The sequence below is a fragment of the Oncorhynchus keta genome, chromosome 28 (genome assembly GCF_023373465.1).
Source record: "Oncorhynchus keta strain PuntledgeMale-10-30-2019 chromosome 28, Oket_V2, whole genome shotgun sequence".
NCBI lineage: Eukaryota > Metazoa > Chordata > Actinopteri > Salmoniformes > Salmonidae > Oncorhynchus > Oncorhynchus keta.
Genome location: NC_068448.1, coordinates 64,180,307 through 64,189,076, shown reverse-complemented (window position 1 = coordinate 64,189,076; position 8,770 = coordinate 64,180,307). Strand labels below are relative to the sequence as shown.

Sequence of the window (8,770 nt, the reverse complement as noted above, 5' to 3'; positions counted from 1 at the left end):
GTAAAAAAATAACTCAAAATCAGTGAAACAAATGGCTGTGTGTGTTGTTTAGCTTTTCACTGAGTGACTATGGGAAGAGAAGCAGTGTGGAGGGCATTACACCGATGTGGATCTCTAACCTTACCTCATATCTTACATCAGTCAACTGTATGCATTACAACCATTAAAGAGATCACTGACCAACACCAGCCTACACTTCATCACAAATGAAAGAGGGGAAAATGAATTGAAGGACTGAAGGAAAATGGAACAGGAAGAAAACAGAACAAGCAAGAGTATCAGTGTTTTAGTTTTAATAATGGGATGTGGGAGGTTGTGCTTTTCACATCATAATGACAGTAAATCTTATAGGAAGCCAAGCGACAGTGCTGCTATGATTACAGACCTATTGTCTGTCTCCCTCTGTCTCTTTCTCACTCCTCTGTCCCTCCCTCTCTCTATCTGACCCTCCCTCTCTCTATCTATCTGCCCCTCTCTCTATCTATCTGTCCCTCCCTCTCTCTATCTGACCCTCTCTCTTTCTATCTGTCCCTCTCTCTTTCTATCTGCCCCTCTCTCTATCTATCTGTCCCTCTCTCTATCTGACCCTCCCTCTCTCTATCTATCTGCCCCTCTCTCTATCTATCTGTCCCTCCCTCTCTCTATCTGTCCCTCTCTCTATCTATCTGCCCCTCTCTCTATCTATCTGTCCCTCTCTCTTTCTATCCGTCCCTCTCTCTATCTATCTGTCCCTCTCTCTATCTATCTGTCCCTCTCTCTATCCATCTGTCCCTCTCTCTCTCTATCTGACCCTCTCTCTTTCTATCTGTCCCTATCTCTTTCTATCTGCCCCTCTCTCTATCTATCTGTCCCTCTCTCTATCTATCTGTCCCTCTCTCTATCTGACCCTCCTTCTCTCTATCTATCTGCCCCTCTCTCTATCTATCTGTCCCTCCCTCTCTATATCTGTCCCTCTCTCTATCTATCTGTCCCTCTCTCTATCTATCTGTCCCTCTCTCTTTCTATCCGTCCCTCTCTCTATCTATCTGCCCCTCTCTCTATCTCTGTCCCTCGCTCTATCTATCTGCCCCTCTCTCTATCTCTGTCCCTCTCTCTATCTATCTGTCCCTCTCTCTATCTATCTGCCCCTCTCTTTATCTATCTGTCCCTCTCTCTTTCTATCTGTCCGTCTCTCTATCTATCTGTCCCTCTCTCTATCTATCTGTCCCTCTCTCTATCTATCTGCCCCTCTCTTTATCTATCTGTCCCTTTCTCTCTCTATCTATCTGTCCCTCCCTCTCTCTATCTGTCCCTCTCTCTCTCTATCTGTCCCTCTCTCTATCTATCTGTCCCTCTCTCTATCTATCTGTCCCTCTCTTTATCTATCTGTCCCTCTCTCTATCTATCTGTCCCTCTCTCTCTCTATCTGTCCCTCTATCTATCTGTCCCTCTCTCTATCTATCTGTCCCTCTCTTTATCTATCTGTCCCTCCCTCTATCTATATGTCCCTCTCTCTATCTATCTGTCCCTCTCTTTATCTATCTGTCCCTCTCTCTATCTATCTGCTCCTCTCTCTATCTATCTGTCCCTCTCTCTATCTATCTGTCCCTCTCTCTATCTATCTGTCCCTCTCTCTATCTATCTGTCCCTCTCTCTATCTATCTGTCCCTCTCTCTATCTATCTGTCCCTCTCTCTATCTATCCCTCTCCATCTCTCGATCTAGGCTGGTCTTACATGAACAACATTTAGAAAAATATCCCTTGCACGTATGAAAACCACACAGCTGTGTGACACACACTCACCAGATGGTAGAGGAAGGAAGATTAAATAAGTGCACACACACACGCACGCTTGCACACACACACACACACACACACACACACACACACACACACACACACACACACACACACACACACACACACACACACACACACACACACACACACACACACACACACACACACACACACCTATGTCAGACAGAGAGAGAGACAGCAAGACAGACGGTCCTGGGTGTACTGTCTTTTAATGAAGGTCTGCAGGACCAGAGGAGTCACAGTCCATTCTGTTGACGTGAAATGACATGCGTTTGACTATGGTAATGAATCTCTGCCTGTATAATTATACAGGCTACTGCTGCTAGCCCATTTAATGTACCTCTATTCATCACACACACACCACATATCAAACAACACATTTACAATTCCTCTCAGATACATTCAATTCCTTCCGTGAATTTTTATATTTGCAAAAGGACAAATAATGAATAAAAGAGAATCCTATTCGGCTGTCTGGTGTGTACAAAGATATTCTGTTCACCCAACCGTGGCATTCAGTAATGGGGATTTGGAAATAACCTAAGTGTGTGTGTGTGTGTGTGTGTGTGTGTGTGTGTGTGTGTGTGTGTGTGTGTGTGTGTGTGTGTGTGTGTGTGTGTGTGTGTGTGTGTGTGTGTGTGTGTGTGTGTGTGTGTAGTTTCTCTTTAGTGATACCTACTACTCTGATTACCAGCCAGTCTTAAGTGTTCAACTGGACTCATATTTTTTCCCTTTCTACCTTTAGTCTTGTTGGTGGTCTTTAAGCAGCGATACTGTCGTCCCTACTACGGCCTATAGGGATCAACAGAAGAGCACATTCAAATGCAGGAAGATAGGCTTGTTGCAAGGCTCTTTCCCTCTTCCTCTCTCTCTCTGCAGCATAGGATTTTAAATCATCCGACCTCCCTCTATTAGAGAGAGACTTATTGAGGTAGAAACCATAAAAAATGAAGGAGGGAAATTTAATCCCTGAAATATTGATTTGCACATTAATATCAGATAGACAGAGGGCGATGAGGCTGGGTGGAAATGACACATTGTCAACCTCTAAGAGAGGCTGGAGCCAATCTTCCTGCTGGATATGTCTGCACAGGAGAGTTATAGGAGGGTTTCACCTCTCTTTCTCTCTCTCTCTCTGCCCATCTCTTCTCTTATCCCTTCTTCCTCCCTCTGTTCCCTTTCTCTCTGGTAGCACCTCGATCATGGTTGTAATGGTGAAATGTGTGTTTTACTGGTAGCACCTCGATCATGGTTGTAATGGTGAAATGTGTGTTTTACTGGTAGCACCTCGATCATGGTTGTAATGGTGAAATGTGTGTTTTACTGGTAGCACCTCGATCATGGTTGTAATGGTGAAATGTGTGTTTTACTGGTAGCACCTCGATCATGGCTGTAATGGTGAAATGTGTGTTTTACTGGTAGCACCTCGATCATGGTTGTAATGGTGAAATGTGTGTTTTACTGGTAGCACCTCGATCATGGCTGTAATGGTGAAATGTGTGTTTTACTGGTAGCACCTCGATCATGGTTGTAATGGTGAAATGTGTGTTTTACTGGTAGCACCTTGATCATGGTTGTAATGGTGAAATGTGTGTTTTACTGGTAGCACCTCGATCATGGCTGTAATGGTGAAATGTGTGTTTTACTGGTAGCACCTCGATCATGGTTGTAATGGTGAAATGTGTGTTTTACTGGTAGCACCTCAATCATGGTTGTAATGGTGAAATGTGTGTTTTACTGGTAGCACCTCGATCATGGCTGTAATGGTGAAATGTGTGTTTTACTGGTAGCACCTCGATCATGGCTGTAATGGTGAAATGTGTGTTTTACTGAGAAATATGATGTGTCATAAAAGGAAGAATAAAAAGCGATGTTGTGTGTGTTGACTACAGTGAAACTTTACACCATCTTGTCTTGTATGTTTTATACACACGAATAAACATGTTATTATACAGTACTAATAACCTTAATGCGCTGTTATAACCTGCCTCTGACTTGACCTTTTCCTACTGTAAGTATCTCGGGGAAGTCAGAAGTACAGGTTTTTAATAATGAACAAGATGTTTCTCTTTCTCTTCCATTGTCCTCCCAAGCTGGCAGTATAGCACCAACACATCCTGAATCTCCTATCAATGCATGCTATATACCCAGGCTAATGTGCTTCACACACACAAACACACACACACACACATACACACTTATACTGTTAATATAATAATTATAATCTTTATAATCTTTATAATCACAGAAAAAAATAAAAGAAAAAACGCCCAGTCCCCAAACAAACTGAACATCTTCTTCATTGCCTTAAGAATGGGACTGAGAGAGATGAAGGGAGGATGTAGCCAATGTTCTGTGAGACAATTACATCATTAATAGTGATGAAAATGCAATTCTATTTTTCTATTTCCCATAATGTGGATTTTTTAACAGATGAAATGGAGTGTTACCATAGTTGATCAGAAATACAACATTAGTAGCAGACATGAAATTAACTACACTACACTGCCCTCCTCGTTATATAGCTTAGCATTGAACCCATTGCTCCCAAATCACCAGTATTCAGACGAATGTTTAAACGTATCAAATATATCAAGTTTAATTCTCAGAATCTTTGAGGCAATATTTATTTTTAAATGCCATTCGTTGGAAATATCCCTAAAATATGTTCATCTTGGTCCCAATCCACTGTAGCAGTCTAATATTAATAATATGTATTATTGTTATAATTTCATTTAATACTTTATCCAAATAATTATATTCTAAATTGTTCTATGGTATAAATCATTTATTCAGTCCTCATTGTTTCTTTAGCTCAACAATCCATGGAAAATCTCGTATTTCCATAAAATATAATATTTGGATGGATTTATTTCCAAAGTTATTTAAAGAACTATAGATATCAGAAAATAGCTCATATGATTTTTCCCTAAATCAAAGCAAAAACAGATACATTTAAAAGTCGTCCTAATACGCCGAAGAAGAGAACGCCGTAGTTTAAATCCAGTCGAATTTCATACTGCTGATGTGCGGTGAAAGAGCAAGCAGAGAGCGCAAACATACACACTCATACACAGTGTAGCATAGCCTACCGGAGTTTGAGACTGCCTCTCGTGTCACCGTGTTTTTTTCTGCTCTCTCAGTGCAAGCGATCGATGTCCCTATCATTGTCGTGTCCCAATCCCAGCCAACATTCTACCTCAAACCAGCCACCTTGCAAAAAAACACCACAGCCCCTCTCCTCGACTCTCCTCTCTTCCCCAAGTTACACTAAACAATCACCATGCATCGACAACTCACCACCGAAGTCTGGGGTAAAATCTCATCACTGGCAATGGAAGGACAATTCATTATGTGGAGAAAAATATGACCCCACCAAAGCGAATGGAGAGAAAATGGATCTTACGTTTCGGCAAGAGGACAGGAGTAAAGCAAAAATAGAACCTATATTCAAGAGTTTGGGCCTCTTATGCTCTTTTTCCCAGTGCTTGTTTTAATATTTTGTCAAAGAGAAATAAGAACCGTGAGTTTTTGGCTCCAGGGGACCTGCGTGCTATCAGTAGCCAAACGACTGGTCTCCTCTCTCGGCGACACAGCCACCCACGCCTCCGTGTATGTCTACTCCTTTAGACGCAGCAGGTAACTACGGATTTATAGGACCGTTATACATTGATATGCATATTATCGTCTAAAAATAAATGTCATGGATCTTTCTAAACAATATATAGGATAACGTGGAAATCGTGTTGCTCTTCGTGTCACTTAAGAATGCACGGTGGGTGTTACATGTAACAATAACGTGAGGAAGAGCTCGACATTGTCAGAAAATATATGAATGGATACAATGTAGCCTAACTGCCAGTCAGTTCCAGCTTTTATAAGTGGTCCAGCACTGGAACCAAACAGAACACTTTCACGGAAAACAGGGAGAAAAAAAGTCAAGTAGCCTAGAAGACCACGAGAGATCGGACCTCGCGACGTTTAGTCTAGCGCCGTAATTAACCATGCCACACCAGGGAAATACGTGATGTCGTGTAACGATTTGTTTTACGGTGTATTGGACAGACCGTATGGCATTACAATCAAAATCAGACAAACCCTAGTAAACTTTGAGCGCAGATTTGGCGGAGGTAGCACTGATACTCACGTAAAGGCGTTCGTCTGCCCCCTGACAGTTCTTCGCTGGTAAAACCAAAGCAGGACTTCCACAAACACCTCGATAGGCGATGTTTTCCAAGGCAAAGCCACTCACGAAAACATACCGCATGAAAACAGCTGTTAATGCGCGGAGCGCTATTCTGCGGGATCCACTAAGAAAGATAATCGATACTTGACCTAAATTTAACACCAACTAGCCTACTCAATAAAAGTTATAGAAAAAAACTTACTTTCTTCGCCCCGCAGTTCGCTCCCCTACGCCTCTTGCTTTTGGTTTGAAAACAGTCACATCCAATGGTTGCGAAATATGATAACACAAAAATTGAAAAACGGGAAAAATTGATAATCCTCCCAACTTTATTGGAAAAAATATACAAATGACAGGCGGTGTGAAAGCTATCCTTTGGGTCCGATCGGTGAAAGATGTGTCGACTGCAGCCTCGCAATTTCGGTTGTGGAGGGGTAGAGAAACGGCGGAAGGGAAATGAAAATCCGATATGTCTTTATTCTGCTAATTATTATCGTTTTAGCCCTGTTTAAAAAAATGGCTGATTAAGTTGAGTGCGCATGTCTTTGTGTGTCTATTCCCGATATGCACTCTGGGAATGGAAGAGAGAGGGCGAATGAGAGAGGGAGGGAGGGAAAGAGAGAAAGAGAGAGAGGGAGAGAGGTGTAATTAGCGACCTGATCAACAGTCTCCACATTGCAAATGACGGGCTGAGCCCCTGTCTTAAGCAAAGCCCGTAGGACGGAACGCGTCAGATAGACCAAAGTGATCTTAACAGGGGGAAATCTTTACGTTTTACCGCCCGGTCCAAGGACACGCAGAACAATAAAGAGCCATTTCCTCTTAACCAAATAGGGTAGAATTACAGAAAAGTCCTGTTTTTTAAAATAAAGGTCCGCAGATGAAGAATAATAGCCTGCTGTATTCCACCCTACACATGGCAAGGTTCATATAGAATATGACACTATGTTAAAGCTTTCAGAATGTCAGTGTATATTCCAAATATAGGGATGTGTTTGCTTATTTTGGTGTCCTGATTTGAATGAAAATAGGATCATATTTGATCTAGTGGATTAAATAACCTACATTTAATCTTGAGCGATGCACAAATTGAAGGGCTTCAGTAGACGCTTGTTACAGATAGATAATAATTTACTCTGTTTAACTGTGTTGTACATTTTTAAACTGATGGAACACCATATGTAAACAAGGGTATGTTGTCAATATATTGAACACAACATCGACATGTTTATTACATAGATGTAAAACTATGACAAAACAATAAAGGATATGTCTGGCTACGAAAAGCAAAAGACAACATGCTTTAGGCCTATATACAATATACCGAGGAGGAAAACACCGGCCTTCACCGAAAATGTGATATTTATTTTAATATCAATTAGATCCCAAACTCATCATTTGATACAAAATCAATGAATTAAGATTATACGTCAAACTAAATTATTTTCTTCCATCAGTGTTTCTAAAGATTATGTAAAAGGTTTAATACTGTAGCATGTATTTTTATTATTATTTATTATTATTTTATTATAGAGGCCGAAGAAGAACGCAGATACGCGTCAATGGATGTCACGAACATATATATATATATATACCAGTATGTATGTATGTTAAATTGTAGACTAATGCATAATACATTACAAACAAAGAACCAGCCTTCAGAAGATATGGGTTGAAAATGTGTATAATGTGTTTGTGATGATGGTAAAACACATCTCTCGTGATGAGTGGAGAACATGGCCTATACACGCAATAGCCATAGAAAATAAAAAGTGCAAATAGCCTACATGTGCATCACAGTCATCAACATCTTACAAACTCCCAGTCCACATAAGATGACATTGGGCCTAGCAGAACCAAACGGAGCTCTTCAGATAATGTTAGAACCATTAGATCAAACAAACCATTCAAATAAATACATGTATGTATTCATAGGTTGCGTACTTCCGTAATAGGCCCATTACTCTATTCCCATCTAACCTAACTATTTTTATTTAACCTTTTCTGTCTCTTAATAGTCGCTATCGAGAGAGACCTTACACGGTGTTAATCGTGAAAGGAATCAGGAGATCGGTTCTCCTTCATGAAAAAAATCGAAGGGGGTGAATTGACTGAGCCGGGGCTTGGGATCGTACGATAAGGCTGTTGGCAGTCAGCTACTTCCTACTGTAGTAGCCTACAACTGAGTAGGACCCACCCGGACCCAGACCGAACCAAGCCCGACCCAGGGCTGTTGGAACCCGGACTACTGGGGGCTGTGACCCGGGTTAAAGGTGTTCAACCGAGGCGTCCCTTTTTTACGCTGATCCGAGGCTGTGGCTCTGGCGTCCTCCAGGGATTCCAAGCTCTTCTCCCTTGAGAGGCGACTCACTCAGCGGTAGGAGAAGCCAGACAAGCCGCTGCCTGGTTGGACAAACTGCATGGAACAAGAAGCAACGGACGGAGCATTTCTGTTCTCAGATAATATTTAGGCTATAGTAGCCTAACTTGCAAAACCTGGTGCAATGGACTAAAGGTTGTTTTGAATCTTTACCGTTGACGGTTTTATTTCGCATGGATGGAGGACTTTGTAACTATTGATTGATTTTGTTTTTCAAGTGGTTGCTTTTTGGGGGGGATATAGAGTAGACGCTGGCTGGGGGCCAGACTGCACTATTACACTTTTAGTAGCCATAGCTCTTAGGCGACTGCGAGGGACTTGTCCATATTGCATACTTTCGCTTGTCTTTTCATTTATTTTTACGGGGGAAATGAGAAAGTAAAACGGATTTAAGGGACTGATAC

The 8,770-nt window shown here is 41.6% G+C and overlaps 1 protein-coding gene across 3 annotated transcripts in view; it reads right to left on the bottom strand.

Moving 5' to 3' along the window:
- zfhx4 (zinc finger homeobox 4) overlaps nucleotides 1–6,537 on the bottom strand; it is a 145,791-nt gene extending 139,254 nt beyond the window's left edge. For 2 of the 3 annotated variants that reach the window (XM_052483555.1, XM_052483557.1), the window contains exon 1: nucleotides 5,948–6,537. The gene's annotated coding sequence lies outside the window, so the exon portion shown is untranslated. The remainder of the gene's footprint in view (nucleotides 1–5,947) is intronic. The other variant, XM_052483556.1, reaches the window with a different exon arrangement.
- Nucleotides 6,538–8,770: the final 2,233 nt, after the last annotated feature.